At 38.8% G+C, this 17,782-nt stretch overlaps 1 protein-coding gene across 1 annotated transcript in view; it reads left to right on the top strand.

Annotated features, from left to right (window-relative positions):
• The first annotated feature begins 752 nt into the window (after positions 1–752).
• The window catches only part of tei (teiresias), a 282,830-nt gene continuing 265,800 nt past the window's right edge, over positions 753–17,782 (top strand). The window contains exon 1 of the mRNA XM_065230249.1: positions 753–2,047. The gene's annotated coding sequence lies outside the window, so the exon portion shown is untranslated. The remainder of the gene's footprint in view (positions 2,048–17,782) is intronic.

The following is a 17,782-nucleotide window of genomic DNA, read 5'->3' as shown; positions in this document are numbered from 1 at the left end:
TAGGAATTTTTGCTTTTTTTCTAATTCGTGCTATTCAAATGCGAGGGGTATCCCGTCATGCACATGACGGTTAAATTACTTTATCAGGTATGCCTCGCTTCATCGGCATATTTTGAATGCGACACATGTTGGGACTGTAGAAGAGATGTGAGCCATTCCAGTTGCTTTCCTGTTTTTTACCATTTCCTCTAACGTAAGGATGTATTTGTTGTGTTTGAAATTTGGTAAAAATTTGCGCTTATTAACAATAATATTAATGCATGTTTATAATTAACATAAATGTGTTTAGTATTTCCTGTTTGATCATTTACGATTTCGAATAAAATCGAATCTTCTCAATGGGTACAACTGCGCTACCATTGCTTTTCTGCTACCAATTTTATAGCACAGTCCTGACGTTTCCCTTGAAATGTCAAATCCCACGCATGCCATTTTCTCACCCTCGTTAACGTTTTTCACCCCCCGATCTACGGCTACAGCTTTTCACTCCATGCGCTCATGCTCATTCTCTCTCTCTCTCTCTCTTTGGATTTTCCCAATCCTTTTGTGCTAGCGATGCCGCGGCCAAGGGAGAGTGCTCTTCCGTAAACATTCGAATCCTGTCTGCCTCTCTGCCGATTCGAGATTTGTTTGAAAACAACAATGTTGCGAACGGGACCCGATGTCCCCGAACGACGACGGTGACAGCGACTGCGACGGTGTCTGATAGTCCTGCCGTTAGAAATTCTCTGCCAGTCGTAGAGTGTCCTTCGCAAGGGATGGTTCACGCGCGCGCGTTCTTTCCTTCTCTCTGTACATCATTATCAATTGTGCACAAAAACAACATCACATCACATCAGCTTGATATCGCATAGTGTGTTATACGTTATATTGGTGTGCTCCCGAAGACTACTGTGTGTCACACATCCACACGACCCTACCGGGGCACAGACAGATAGGCGAACACCCGACCAGTTCGTGAAAGTTGGGTGGGAGTCAAAATTTTCCTTTTCTCCGTGTGCTGGAATTTCCTTCTATCCATCTTCTTGGAGGCCTCTGTGGAATTTCCCGAATCAAGGAATACGGAATCTATCGCTTGTCCTCGACTTTTGTCCTAGCCTGCCATCACAACTGGGTCCCAGAGTGGCAGACAGTGACCTTTGCGGATCGAGTGAAAACTGCCAGTGAAATTACAATACACTTCCGTCCCTTCAGTTGATTGGTTTTCAGTTCCGCGTAGGATTTTCGCGTCTCGTTCGGTCTGTCGGTCGATTAATGTGTGTGGAAGTATGTGGTGCGTTTCCTGAAGGTTAGACCAAACAAGTCAGCGGGAGACGAGTGTGGAGACTCCCCGGAGAGCCCTGTAATCGCGTGAAACGGAACCTGTGTGTATTGAGGATGTAGTCAAGTGAAGAGGAAAATTCTTCTTTCCATCGATAGCCCCGGATGTAGGCAACTTTTCCGACCTTTTTTCCTCCGTCTCATGCTTGCTTCTTGACAGCGGTGAAGAAAACTTAGTAAGGTGATTGAAAAGTGAAAAATTGAGAATAGCAAAAAAATAAATACTCGGAAATCAAGCAAACCAAATTATATTAAAGGAGAAAAAAATATCCAGAAGAAAGAAATCTCCGACGCAGAACGGATCTCCGCGGGGTGGAAAATCGTTGCGGAAGGTGGAGAAAGTTGTGTTTCCGAATTTTCCCTCTGTGGTGCGGAGCGAACCGTTCAATGTGCTAGTGTGTGCGTTTTTGTGAGTTTCTTCTCTGCGCGCCTTCGAGTGTTGTTGTTCGTTGGAAAACCGTGCCCTTCGATAAAGCCGCCGCAATTTTTGTAGCCAGACGACGACGCCGTAGAAGAAATAACTCTGCCCGAAATGCGATAAAGAAGGTGAAGCTTGTTCAACCGTGTGCTGTTTGGTGAAAAAGTCAATTTGAGAGGAGATACGGTAGTAGCTGATTTCGAATTCACCACGACGAGATAAAGGATCGTTGGCAGCCTGAGTACCCTGCAGTAGCAGCCAGCGTCTGGAGATAAGAGACCAGGCGATCGTCCAAGCAGAAAACTAAGAGTGAGTGGAATTTATTTCTTTCATAATATTCTGGGTACAAGTGCCTACCTTGCTAGCATGTGCACGGGATCTCAAAAAGTGGAAGGTTTTTACGGTTCACCGGAACGGATCCAGTTTCCGGACGAGAAATGAAAGGTCGTCGTCGGTGATGGTTTCTCAAAAGCATAAATGGTTGCTTGTTGCCAGAAGGGAACGGTCTAGGTTGATTATGCCGGTTTACGTTGTTTGAAGTCCGTACCAGGTTTTGTTCATGGTTGATGTAGCTCACGACTGGATTCAAAATGACAAATAAACATAAGGGAAACGATACAATCGACCGATTTTGATTGGCAAGTCGTTTTGATGTGGTGCTTTGGGTCATCAAAACGATTAGAGGGAAGTCCCGGGATTCCGGGACAAGTTTCAAAGCACTGAAAAATAGCTAAATTTACCACAAATAAAGAGTTTATTGAACTACAAAGAGTAAAGATGAATAGTAAGGATAAAGGGTTGTACATACTATGGCTTTATTAAATTTTTTTAAACAAAATCAAGGAAACAAAATTAATTTGCGCTATCATTAGTGAGTGATACTATCTTTAAGGAGCAGTTTTTTTTTTTTCTTATATCAGTCAGTGGTGAGATTTTGTCCTTGCCATTGACAGACTTTCACGTGATATTTACAACATTGTTTTTCACACAGTCACTGACAGACTTGATAATCAAAACCTTCGTCAAAATCTCATTAATTTTTTCGCCAATGACAAAGATTCACCTGGTTACTAAAAGTGTGAATTTTGTGTCACATTATTATAATCCAAGCAGTGCAGGACGAAGATGCTTGTTCACTTTAACGGCTCCATGTAATTGTCATATATTTTTGTTACAAATTAAGTTTATAAAATAAATCTGTACATTTTTATTATTATTATTATAATTATTATTATTATAGTCATTTCAGCGCTCTTGGGTCATTCGTGACTTTTCCGAGGGTGTGATTTGAACTCGTGACTTTGGCGTGAGAGGTATAAATGCTAACCACTACGCCGGGGTCGTCACTGAAAATTGGCATGGTTTACCTTGACAATATCTGTAAGCTCAAATGAATGACCAAAGCAGAATTTTGAATATCGCCGAGATTTTGTAGCACTGATATCAGCACAACGGAGGATTGCGAGGAGTGGTGAAATCGCTTTAAAATTAAGAGTTTAATTTTTGAGCAGCAACTCATTGATAACAAAGAAGACTAAAAGTCTGAATCATGGTCTAAAGAACCCTCACTAACACTAAAATTGTTACTTGGGAGGTACTAATGGAAATTTTTGGTCGCTATTGAAAATTTAGTCGATTGCTGAATTTATGTATGGACCCAAATTAGGGGCATTTAGGCCAACATTACGCCCATTCCCCCTATTTTTATGATTTTGAATTTAAATTTTGAAATGAATTCAATATAATTCTAATGAATTGTCCCCAGCCCATGTGTGTTTGAATGGGTGCGATATCCTACGCAGGTGTGGAAGTTGCCTTCCTGCACATTTGATTGCCGTCAATGGATGGCAATCGATGTCCGTCGGTGATTGTCACTAGATTACGGAACAGAGACCGACGTTAAATAAAGGAAAAAAAAGAAGAAGAATAATGCTAATGAACAAATTCTAATGAACTGTTTATCTCTTAAGGCCGATAATTCACGATTGTTGCTAACAAATGAGCATTCTACAGCTTCCATGCATATACTCAAGAGGTGCATAAAGAGGTGATACAAAATTAAAAAGGGGTTCGCCAAGTTTTCCAAGATAGTTTTGTCAGGAGGCAGTAATGCTCTCAAAAATGAACAATTGAAGAATTTCAGAGCTTATAGCCAGTAGGGACACTGACGAAGTGAATGGAGGGAAGGTTTTAGTTTCATACCACTACAGGCAGAACATCGAGACACATATTGAATTTGGAGTCTAATTCTCCTCTTTTCACAACTCTCTCTTACGCGATATTCTCCCTTACTAGATATTTACCCTAAGTGGATGGAAATCCAGGATAGATCGAGCACTTTTCCCAAAAAAAAAATTAAAAAATTTAACTCCGTTGATCGATATCCTCCCTAACTTCCTTCAATATCAAGTGTGTATATTTAATCCATTTCCAGTGCTTTTTTGGAAGAAAATTGATTGCACGATTACACGAAAACTGCATCGGCCTGCCAAGTTTCAGAACGCGCCCTAATCCTCACTGAACCAAAGGGCAGGGATTGTTCCTTCAATAGCTAGTACTGGTGGAAATCCTCCAATGAAAAATGCCTCAAGGTGACCGAATCCATGGTTCATCAGGCTTCATTTAGAAGCTACTTCTAACTACCTCCGAAAGTTTCGTTCAATTTCATTTGAAAAATTCTTCCCTGGATGTTTTTTTTCTGACTTCCCCTGAAAGTGCCTTCCGACTACTCCCGAAAGATTTTTCCTGATTGTTCCATGCTAAAATGTATATTACGACTTCCACCGGAAGTTTCATCCAGTTCTCCTGGGACATCCCCAAAATTGCGTATGATTCCCTCCGGAAGCTTCTTCCGACACCATCTTTGAGGGTTTTTCAGACTTTCTCCAGAAGTTTATTTTGACTGCTGGCGGGAAATTCTTGCAATATATCACGGAAGCTTTTTTTTGTCTTCCCCCAAGACTTGCCTCGAAAGGATCTTCCGACTTCCTCCGGAAGTTTCTCTAAGCATTCTCGGAAAGTTTCATCCGACTTGTTCCAAAAGCACTTTTACTTACGCTGGATGTTGATCTCCCGCCAGATTATCAGCTTCCAGAAAACCTTCCGAAGAATTTTGGAAGATACTTTTGTTTTGGGGAAGTGCTCTGGAAGTTCTTTAAATCTCCTGAAAAAGATCCATCAACATCCATTGGAATTTTTAGAAGACTGCTTCATATCTTATATACTTTAATCCAACTGCTTCACCTTGTTGCTGACTAAATGGATGTACATATTGATATTGTTATTATAAGACTAAAATTTTCCTTTGCTTTTCGAGATTCAAACCGGCAGTCGCTGATTCACACGCGTTAACCGTACCTACTGGACCACTTAAGCATATGCGTGGCAAAAGGTATCATCATTAACTTGAAACACGTCATATTTAAGTTGAATAACAGCAACCGGAAGAGTAGAATTGTAGAGTAGACATTAAAACATTTCTCTCATTTTAAAGTGCAGTTAACACAATGTGGACACAAGTGTGGACGTGATTTATTTCGACGGTCATTATGCTATATTAGTGCCATAATTGAGTAATATTTTTGGAATGCGGTCTTAAAATTCAGTGCAATGTAACAGTCAAAACACAGGAATACAAATGTAAATACTTCCGACGTCGTCGCAGCCAACTTCTACCTGGAGATATTCCTAAAAAGCTCCTTTTCTTTGTCTCTACTGCTGCCGCTGCTTGGGATTATAAAGGTAGGCAGTGAATTTAGAAGAACTAAAATACCGAAACTTCAAGAATGACACAGGCACTGACGACATTTGTGTAACGCATTGCTGATTTGTGGAGTAGTGATAAGCTTAAATAGGGCTTGTTCAATCTTTAGATCAACTAACTTATTGAGGTTGGATTATGGGGATACAATTTGCTTCATGCACTACTAATCAGGGTTGCTTCTGCTCACTTGCTATAAAACAATGTTTTTCGGAATTATGAAGTCATTAGATGATATAAACATATTCTTGTACTTGTAAGTAGCAAAAAGAGGGTGTAAAGTATGTGTTTGACTCATAAAACCTGTCAATTTCGCTTTCAGAGCGTCACAATCAGCAGAGTGAGCGCTCACGAATTGTTTAATCTCTGAATGTGACGCACTGAAAGCAATATTGACAAGTTTTATGTGTCAAACACATCCCGAGCAGGAACGAATATCTCGATACCTTAAATTGGTATAGATGAGCCTGACATAAAAGGTAGAATACCAAAAAATAATACCAAAAAAATGTTCCCACAATACCGTTCCAATACCAAATTATGATAATGCAATACCAACACAATACCACCCAGGTATTCTTTTGGTATCCAAATATCAATTTTTGGTATTTAAAAGGTTTTTTCATGTAATTTTTTGGTATTTTACCTCTTATGTCATGCTGGTCAACACCAAATTTTGGTATCATATCAGAATTTGGTATTCATTAGTTATTTTCTCCTGCTCGGGATACTTTACGACCTCTTCTTATAACTTCCAAGAACTAACTATCATCATAGCATCTAATGTTTTCATAATTCGAAAAACCATTTTTTTTTTTATAACAAATGAGTGGAAGTAACCCTGCTACTAATGAACTATATAGTCATCCTCGTGTTAATCAGCTTTGTACACCTTAAATCAACCAATAATAAGCGTATGTTCTTACTGTTCAGTCTGAATTGTTACTTGGGGAGTCCAGCAATTAGTTTTACGTTTGTTTACAAACCAGTGATGTTGAGTTGACAATAGTTCGCGATTGTTGGCGCCGCTTCACCGGTGCGAAAACGAGAAGTCTCTATATGACGTTTATCGTACGCACACTACGTCAGGTATGCGTATATGTAAATGTTTTCCTTGGGATTTTTCTTCCGTAGCAGAAATTTATCCCGATGAAAAAAACATCACTAACATAGTTGTACTTCAGCAAATTCTATTAGTGGATTAAAACCCAACGTCAAACCTTTGCTGCGGAAGAAAAATAAACAATTTTTTCAAAAAAGTATCATGTGAAAATCAATTTGAACGGTATTTCAAAATCAAATGAATTATCAAAAAACCAAATTCAATTAGCTTTGATAGTGGGCTTTCACCAATTATGAACAACTATTTGAGCAACTTGTTGTCTGAGAAATATATGAGCTTTTCTCATGGCAACTCGACAACTTCACGAATTAGTTACATGGGTCTCCCCCAGGGCTCATGTTTAAGCCCCCTTCTTTATAATTTTTATGTAAAAGAAATTGATGGTTGTCTTGATGAAATTTGCTCGCTAAGGCAGCTTGCAGATGACGGCGTTGTGTCTGTTATAGGGCCAAGTGGACCGGACCTGCAAGGACCATTGCAAGATACCTTAGACAATTTGTCTACTTGGGCTATGAAGCTGGGTATCGAATTCTCTTCGGAGAAACCTGAGTTGGTTGTTTTTTCTAGGAAGCATCATCCTGCACAATTACAGCTTCAACTAAAGGGTAGAACAATCACTCAAAGTATATCTTTCAAGCATTTAGGTGTCTGGTTCGATTCCAAATGCACATGGGGAAAACATTAATTTTCTTCGTACAATTACCGGAACTTAGTGGGGATCACACCCGGAAGATCTGATCAGGTTGTACCGAAAAACCATCCTTTCGGTTTTAGAGTACGGCAGCTTTTGCTTCCAATCCGCAGCAAAAATACACATCCTTAAGCTGCAACGGATTCAATACCGTTGCCTTCGTATTGCGCAAGGCTGTATGCACTCGACTCATATGATGAGCCTTGAGGTACTCGCGGGTGTTCTCCCACTGACAGATCGTTTCGCTGAGCTGTCTTTCCGGTTTATCATCCGTTGTGAAGTCATGAATTCTTTGGTAATATAACACTTTGAGAAGCTGCTCGACCGAAATCCTTAAACAAGATTTATGAGTTTGCACTATGAGTACATGACACTGGAGGTTGGTCCTTTTTCATTAATCTCCAATTGTGATTGCTTTTAAGCCTTCTATAGTTCATCTGTAAATTTTGATCTGACCATGATGCAAGAAATCCATGGAATACCAAATCACCATCGGTCGATGGTTGTTCCCTCAATTTTTGCAATCAAGTACCACCATGTTAGTAACGATAAAAGACTTTTCACAGATGTGTCAACCATAAATGCTTCCACTGGATTTGGTGTATTCAATCAATTTCATAGCGCATCCTATAAACTGCAGAAACCATGCTCCGTATACGTTGCGGAACTCGTAGCTATATTCTAAGCAGTAGAGCGAATTGCCTCGACCATTATTTCATTTCTACGGATAGTCTCAGCTCATTGGAGGCTATTCGTTCAATGAGGCCGATGAAGCACTCCTCGTATTTCCTGCCTGAAATACGATCTAAACTGAGTGCTTTATCAAACAGCTCCTATACTATCACCTTGGCTTGGGTCCCATCTCATTGCTCAATTCTGGGTAATGAGAAAGCGGGCTCGTTGGCTAAGGTGAGCGCTATGAAAGGCGATATTTTTGACCGACAAATCACCTTCAACGAATTTTTCTCCATTGCTCGTCAGCAAATCCTCATCAGTTGGCAACAAAAATGGAATGATGGTGAATTGGGAAGATGGTTACATTGTATTCTCCCACAGGTGTCGAACAAACTATGGTTCAAAGGGTTGGATATGAGCCGCGACTTTATACGCGTTATATCAAGGCTTTTGTCCAATCACTGCTCGTTAGACTCGCACTTCTATCGAATTTGGTAGCAATTTATGTGCGTGTGGCAGTGGTTATCACGATATCGAGCATGTTGTTTGGTCATGTACCTTACACCGTGTTGCCAGATCTGAGTTATCTACATTTCTCAGGGCCCGAGGAAAACAACCCGCGATACCCGTTAGAGATGTCTTGGCGAGCCGAGACCTCGACTGTTTGAATTTAATTTATGTGTTTTTAAAACGGATAGATTTGGGGATTTAGTAGTTAGTGTCATCTTGTGTTCTCCCAAGTTGTTAGCTGCCCATCGGTGTTTCCCCATGTTTGTCTTTTTCATCAGAGTGTCGCCTAGTTCGAGATCAAGAGCACATTACTCTCCAAACCTTGTGTACATTAGATCAGTGTGAGATCAAGAGCACATTACTCTCCTTTAGTTTTAAGTAATTTAGTTATCTAAACAATGAATATCGGCTCCGCAATGCTACAAAAAATGAGCCTGGAAAAATAAACGAATTATTAAAAAAAAAAGCTTTGATGTATGATTGATTCGATTGTTTATATAGCGAATGGAACTTTACTATTTTGCTAATGTATGTTACTTGATTCCCTTGAAATTTTAATTGATGAACTGAACATCGAACTTCTTTAAAAAGTATGCTAGGTGTTTGGAGGACTTGTTTGTAGCTCAATGCCATATATACCAGCTCCAACAGACATAATTTTCTGTCTCTTTTACTCTGTCGTTTCTTAAATGCTACAAGGAGCGACGTCACGTTCCTTGTTACATTTGACCATCTTCAAAGTGAAAGAGATCGCAAATTGTGTCTGCTGGACCAAGCATGTATGATATTGCTCGTAGCCCACTGAAAAGCTCTGCACTCTCACGAGCAGTTGTACAAGTGAGAATGAATGCGCTCTCCAGAATGAAGAAAGTGAAAAACGAGATCGAAAACGATTGTGAGAAAAGTTTGATAAGAAATTCACCACTCGTGTTTCTCAGCGATTATCAATTCTAATGACGAGTGGAAAAAGCTTATTTTATTTTCGCGAAAATGAAAAGTTGGATCCCTGGAATTTAGATTTCTGGCTTAGGGTTGGACAGTTCATGAAATAGGTTGCTAATAGGTGTGTTTTAGTCGCCCACTGATTGTCGGTGATCGCCTCGCAAAAGAACGCTGCCTCGCCTTAGAGTGCCAAAAAAGTGCCTGGAACATTATGTAGACTGACCACTGACCATCCCATTGATGTTTTTAAGCATATTTTCAAGTACTCTTTATCATGCTTAAGTCGTTTGGTTAGAATGAAACCGAAAATTAATCACAGACACAAACAAACCCGCACTCACAAAGCCATATTGTTGTACTGAAAATTATGACCCGCAATGTAATCCACCAGAAATAAATATAATGAATTTATTTATTCATATTTTGCACCATATCAACATAAAAATATGAAATGCTTATTACAGCTAAAATATTTTCCAATAGTAAGCATCTCAAAAAATCGAAAACAGAAAACATTAAACATTGAATATTAAAAAAAAAATAATAGTGAAAATTTGGCTATCTATTAGAACATATCTCAAGTAACTCCAAGCCCAATAATAATAGCTTTCTAATCGCCCTTTTTGCAATATAACGTTGTTGCAAAAAGGGGGATTAGTGGGCTTGTTGGTTACTTGGGATGCGATCAACTGAATTTAGCCATCAGTAATGCATTTGAAGAATTTAATTCAAAAACTGAATTTGAAATAAAGTTCAAGTGCTGGATAATTTACAGGCTTTAAATAATTTAGACGCCTCAAAAGGTCCTGGACCTCACGGAATTCCTCCAGTATTTTTAAAAAGTCTAGCAATGGAACTCACTGCTCCATTGTTTTGGCTTTTTAATATGTCACAGGAATCCGGAATCTTCTCAAAAATATTGAAAAGCTCGTTTTTAATATCTATTTTTAAATTTGGCCTGGAAGCTGACGTGCGTAATTATTGGGGAATAGCCATTATCTCTTGAATTCCAAAGCTTTTCGAGGCAATTGTAAATGAAAAATTATTTCTTCAAACCAAAACTAGAACTACTGATTTGCAACACGGCTTCTTTAAAGGACGTTCGACCTGGACAAATTTACTTGAATTTATAGACTTTTTTCCTTGGTTTGTTTTCCGTCGATCTTCTTTTCCGTGTTGAGCACCAATGCTACCGACGCCAGGGAGGCAGCTCCCACACCTGGACCCTACCTATCGACCCATCCACTCATGAACCGGGGACCAACGGCTTTACTTCCCTTATCAGAGATGTTATGTCTCAGAACATCCCGGTGGCGCCGACTGGGATTGAACCCAGGCCTGCTGGGGTGAGAGGTAATTACGCTTATCACTACACTACCGGTGCCGCTAAATTTATAGACTATACTATACATTAAATGCAATGGATAATCGAAACCACGTAGAAGCTCTCTATACGGACTTAACCAAGGTATTTGACCGAATTGACATACCAATGCTACTCTTCAAATTGAAAGAAAAAAAAAACTATAGAAATGAGGCAAGACTCCTGAAATGGCTTGAATCATATTTAACTAACCTCCAACAAATAATTAAATTCAATGGAAAGAAATCGTCCCCAATTAAAGTCACCTCAGAATTCTCCCAAGGCTCTCATTCGGGACCTATTATTTTTTCTGTATGTAAACGACATTTCCTCCATTCTCAAAGAAAAAAAAAGCTAATCCCTGCCGACGACATGAAGCTCTTTTTGGAAATAAAAATTATGAAGACATTAATATATTCCAGAGTGAAATACACATATTCTACACAGCCTATTAGAACTGAATGTAAAAAAATGCAACTTAATATCATTTAGCAGAAAAAGAACACCATCAATCATTTCAATTGCATTAGGAAATCAGAATGTAGAAAAATGTGAAAGAGTTAGGGATTTAGGGATTATCTTAGACTCCAGACTAACTTTCATAGACCATTACAATAACTTACAGGGAAAGTAACATGCTAGAATTTATCCAACGCTTTTCCTATAACTTTGAAGAACCATACACAGTTAAAACGCTATATATTGCCTATGTGAGGTCAATACTGGAATATTATAGCATTGTATGGTCTCCATTTTCAATCACGCACGAAGAGAGATTAGAATCAGTACAAAAGCAATTTCTATAATATGCCCTCCGTATATACGGTTGGACATCATTTCCTCTTCCATCAAATGAAGCTTGGCTTATAAACAAACACACATTAAAAGAGCGACGTGAATATGCAATGCTTTCGTTTGTAAACGATATCGTTTCGCAGAGCATTAACTCAGCAGAACTTTTATCAAAATTAAACTTTTATGCACGTACTCGACAACTCAGAAATCGAAATTTCTTTACCATAACCCATCATCGCACAAATTATGCAAAGTTTGGGCCATTAAAACTTAAACAATAGTTTAACTCCATACGAAATCATGACTCGTAAGAATTAAAAATAGAATAGCAGGCCTTTTTTAAATATTCTTAAGAAAAACAAATGTGTATATGTATTTGTACGAGTCTACATCGCCTGATGAAAAAAAAAATAAACAAATATATTTTAGATTTTTTTAAAGATCAATTTTTTATTTCGACACAATTTTAAGCTGCAAATTTGTGACATGGCATAATCAGTGCCGGTGGTTTAGTGGTCAGCGTGATTGCCTTTCACCCCAAAAGGCCTTCGGAAGGGAAGTAAAGCCGTTGGTGTCTGGTCTATGAGTTGATAGGCTGATAGGAAGGGTCCTGGTGTTTGGGAGCTGCCTCCTTGGCGTCGATAGCATTGGTACTCAGTGCAGAACACAAGTTTGACAGAAATCAAATCACAGAAAAAAAATGTGACATGAATTTGTAAAATTTTCAGAATGCGCGTATACTACATACATTTATGTGGTTAATCCTTTTCGAAAACATCATTGTACTGTTTTAAATACTTCAGTGAAACATTCAGAAAAAACCTCAACTTGTGACATCCAAATATAATGCAACTGAATTGCAACATCTTTTGCAACAAACATTAGTTGCAAAGAGACTGCTTCTGCGCTGTTTAATGTACATTGAAGTTTTTTATGACATGCCTTGTCCACAAGTTAGACCTTCATTTAGCCATACAAGGTTGTTGTTACTCGCAGAGAACCAAATAGTGTTGCTTGGGTAATGTAGCCCCCTCTAAAAATTATTACTTCAATTATTTATTTTCCTTACACATCAAAATTGTTCGCTAATTGCCTAATTGAGAAATTCGAAAAATAATTTTAGCCTCCACTACGATTTCCTCCGTTAATAAAAAAATGTTCATTCAGGATACACCTTCGAAGTTGTTCCATAACTGTTACCATTTAGCACATGTGATAGAGCCCTAAGTAGTACACCTAGCCTTTGTTTAGAAATGGTATGTTATAAAATCTACACCTTGATCTCTCATAGGCCAGTTTTTCATCTATACACAGTCTATAGGATAAACTTTTTTCTAATTTTCAGCTATTTCATAGTGATAAAAATTTGTTTTCGTCTCGAAAGTATAAAAAATCATTTCCTTTGAAATGTGTAGAAAATGACATTCTATTCATACCTTTTCCATTACCATTCTGCGGCGATAAAAAAAAAGATACAAAAAGCTTATCGTTCCATCAAAATCCTGTGCATTTTTTTCAGCATCAATTCCATATCAATTTCGTTCGAACACTGTTCAAACACTAGCTGGGTTGTGTCGAGTGAAGCTTTTTCGTCGATATCGATTTTATTTCCTGAACAAATATTTCCCCGATTGATATAATTGTAGGTACCGTAAAACGGAGTAAAGTTGATCACTTTTTTTCCGATACATCTGAGTATTGGTCCAACCATATGCTTTTCTTTGTTTTTAAATTTATTGTTTGGTTTATTTCTTAGAATTAAAATTAAAGGGGGCATTCGATAAAAATGGCACTCAAATATTTACGCACCAAAATTAAATCGATTATCGTATTTTCTTGAAATTTTCAGGAAATGAAAAGCTACTAAATTTGTTTTATTCAATTTTGTCTCCCATCCCGAATCCCCGCACCTTTCCTTTTCACTCCACCCATCAAATTGTGTACAACCGATTTCCCAGTGTTTTTGTTATTTTGACCCAAATTTTCTGCAACTCCAGCTCTGTTTCAATTATTTTGGGATGTTTTCTCAGTTCCGTCTTCCGTCGCCCAGAATTTTTCAATCGGTCGAAGTTCCGGTGAATTTGTTCGGTTCATATCTGTTGGTACAAAATTGACTCCGTTGGCTCGGTACCACTCCAACACATTTTGTTCGTAGTGGCAGGATGCTAGATCAGGCTTAAACAGAGTTGATCCTTTGTGCTTCCTTATCAATGACAAGAGACGCTTCTTAAGGCACTCTTCCGTGTAAATCACACCGTTGATTGTTCCAGAAGTGATGAAGGGACCCGAGCAGAGAATGAAAACAAAATGAAAAACAATTTTGCCTACCGGTGTGGGTTCTTAAGATTCTCACTGGTAATCATCCAGTAAAGTCAGCAGTCGAAAGAGGCGATGCATTATGCCACGTCACTGATGATCGAGCTCAACTCTGACCGAATGTCTACTCTAATCTCCAAGAACAGCAGGGATGTACTGACGCAGGGTTGAGTACATATTAGGATGTACAATAAACTAAAGGTGGATATTCCTCTATCCCACAACCGTGTGGTCGAGATAACAGTCATCATTAAAAAAATGAGATCTAAATGGTATATGAAGGATATTAAAAGATAACAAAAAATGTTTTCTTGATAACAAGTATATGTATGCGTTTTGATATCAGTAATTTCGTTAATAATAAACAAAATAAGTAATCAATATGTGTTAATAACTATGGTAGGAAAACAAAAAAAATAAATAAAAACTACAAGGGACAGCCCTAAGGAGTTGTACGCAATGGTGACGTAGGACTACGTGATTTTATATAATAAATCTCATTTGTTAACTGCAGCAGGAGCTTGTGCTTTTGTGTATTATTATTATTATTATTATTTTTTAACGACACTTTACCATCATCGTGGCATTCGTGTCGGGTTGTATTTTGTGTAGGAATAGGAATTTGAGCGGGATTCTCTCTGTTTATACTCTTTAGTATGACGCGATTGACATAGATAACCCTCAGTGGCTCACGATGAGCTACTGATTGAAGAACGTTCAAATAAAGTCCCGACAGAACTTTCAAGTTCCACAAAGTTCAAATAAAGTTCTGACAGAACTTTCAAGTTCCATAAAGTTCGAATAAAGTTCTGACAGAACTTTCAAGTTCCATAAAGTTCAAATAAAGTTCCGACAGAACTTTCAACCACATGAAGCAATCTGCACAAGTCTTTATTAGAAACAAAATTTTATGTACGTAAATATGAAATGGTCAGTGTCCCGAATAAATCATAATTCATATATTAATGCAGTGCATCAATATTCTATCCAAATATAAAAAAAGAGTTATTTCCTGGATTCGAACTCGTGTATTCGGCATGCGATCAACGATTGCTCACCACTGCGCCACAAGTGTGCTGGAATGCCGTGCGGGCAAACACCAATTCATAAATTCATCAAGGTGTTGTGTTTCGTATTCAAGTCAGTCAGCTGGTACTGAAAACTCCAACAGTAGGCGGGACAACAGATGACGCAACGGTTCGTGGTAGGGCTCACACGCAGAAGGATTGGGTTTAATTCTTAACAGCATCAATTCTACTACTAATACTGTCAAATCAATACAAATTTATATCTGCCATTAGAAATAACTTTCATAAAAGTTAAACTACATATATTGAAACGGGCTCACCGTCGTTTCATAAAGAACCCTATTTGTGATTTAAATTTGCGCCTTCGTGGTAGGCAACCAATGTGCTCGAATCAGTAATGATAGGTGTTAAGTGGGTGGGGTTTACACGTCAGTGATCAAAAGGTCAACTTACCGATCAAATCGCGAAGAAAATTTAGAATATATAATTTTAGAATCAAGAAATCAGAACCGGAATAAAAACGGAAAATAGGAAAATTGAGGCTTCTGGATCAAGAAAGAGCACCCGCTCGATCTTTCCCGTTCAGACCGCCGAACAGTAAAGTCTACATTTTAACAAGTGAATATCGAAGCTAAATTCGGAGTGATAGTTAATCAATTGAAAAGTAATTTAAAAGCAAGAAGTGCAGTGAATTGAATTGAATAGTAATTTATAGTTTTTATGTATTTCCAGAGTTTATTTAAAGTAAATTGATAAATTAAAAAAAAATCGTGAGTCGTGAATAACTTGAAAATCCTGTAAAGTAAGCGCGTGGTGAATTTGATTGCAGTATATAAAACTAATCATAAAATTTTAATAGGGAAGAAAACGTGAGTCCAAATAAAAGAACTGATAAGAAATCAGACATTGCAGTTAAAAAAAACGTGAGGTAATTGCTGGAAAGTCGTTTATTTCGTGTTTGGGGGTACTAATGTGAATTCATCCACAGTCACCACACGTGAACACGTGCACCATTGGGGTTTTGGCGAGTGCGTTTCGTGGAGATTGTGCGGGTTGGAAGTTTCTCCTAGCTACGGCTTCAACAGCATCCAAAAAGCTATCCGCGTGCTATCGGTGAGACTGGGAGCGATCCTCTGGGACTATTCTTCGCCTCGCGGCTGCATGCCGCTAAGAATAGTTGCAGAGAGCGTGGTCATCGGTGAAGGAAGTTCGGCCTCGCGAGCACCACTCCGCTACAACGTGGTTGCCACAATCCGCGAGTAATCTGTACGGGGAAAGCTTGCCACCGCCAGAGAGAATCGCCCAGACTCACGTCCCGGGTAGAAGGTATTGACCAGTCCCGATCAGAGCCCAGCAATCAAGTGCACATATCCGACGTAGCCTGAAGAAGCCGCGAATCACTTTCCTGGTGCTAGAGAGCACCGAAGTCCCGCTCCGTGCAAACCGCATGGGCCTATGAGTCGGTATTTCGCCGGCCTGTATCAACGAAGTTTCATTCATCATCGGCGCCGAAGGCCGCTCCTTCCCGGTGCCATCGAACGCTATCTGAGCATCCAAATTGTGTGGTGGGTACACTGCATGGTCCCTGAAGTCGGCACTCCGCCCGGCTTGCATCATTGTGTGACGAACCGTCGTCGGAGTGGGCGTCAGCAAAATATCCGCCCACAGGAAACTGGGAGTCCCCTTCCTGAAGAGCATTCAAGTCGTCCGTCCGTGCAACCCGCACCCCTGAGCGTCGAACGGCGAGGACGTCGTTCTCGGTCAACCAGCCGTTGGCCGACCAGGTAACCTCCGATCAACGACGAGTCCTGTAAGTACCTGAACCGCTTTTTACTACCCACACGAACACACCCCCACCACCAGCATTAGTAGGGCAAACTATTATATTAGTAGGGGAAGAAATGGGGGGAATCTATTGCAAGAAGGTTGACTCACGTTCAGGGAACACACTTACTGAATGACGTCACCCGTTAGGATAAAGTAGGAAAAGGGAAGGTTTTAAAGAAATCACCCTGCAAACATAAATCCAACTTTTATAGACTTTGGAAATCAAAATTTAAGCGTTTCAATTAAACCATTTTATTGCATGAGAAATAAATCGTTTTCTATTATTTTTCAATCAAAACTTTAAATTTAGTTTCAATTTATTGAATCGGAATACCTACTATAATTCGAATTTAAGGAACTCTTGGGATTGGAAATTGGGAAGGAAGCTTTGGAAGGTTTTGGGACATTATAGGAGGTGGATTCCGTTGTGGGGTTGAAAAAGAGCTAGCTGGGCAATCCAACCTTGAGTTCTGGCAGACGACTCTCGTCGTCTGGCGCATAAGTCGGAATTTGGAGGCCCTACCAGGATCCTCCTTACATTGGCGCCCAACTTTCTAAAAGGCTCGTCCCACTGGAATTAGAAATTTTAATAGTTGATCATTTGAAATTGACCTTTTGATATTTTTTTTTTTTTAATTTGATTAAGAATTTGTAGATTTAAGTTTAGAATTACTGATTCGAGCACTTTTGATTATTGATTCGGGATTTTTTTTTGTTCGGTTATTTACGGCTAGAATAATTGTTTTTTCTCTATAAATTTTTCATATAATCCTTTAAGTTAAGTTAGAATAACAGTTGAATAGTGATTTTTTATATCGTTTTTTTTTAATAGACATTATATAAATTACTCATTTGATTCATTTGATTTTCCAAATCTGCGATACAAATTACCAGAAAAAGAGAAGAAAAATATATTAGAAAATGGCACAGGCGCAAAATAATAGTGTAATGAATGCTTTTGATCTAAGTGAAGAAGAATTAGAATATGAACTCAAAATTAGGAATAGGCTTCGT

The sequence above is a fragment of the Ochlerotatus camptorhynchus genome, unplaced genomic scaffold, assembly GCF_037179485.1.
Source record: "Ochlerotatus camptorhynchus isolate MF236.1 unplaced genomic scaffold, CSIRO-AGI_Acam_v1.1 ptg000329l, whole genome shotgun sequence".
Lineage (NCBI taxonomy): Eukaryota > Metazoa > Arthropoda > Insecta > Diptera > Culicidae > Ochlerotatus > Ochlerotatus camptorhynchus.
Note: the sequence above shows the minus strand (reverse complement) of the source record. Positions and strands in the feature narration are given on the sequence as shown.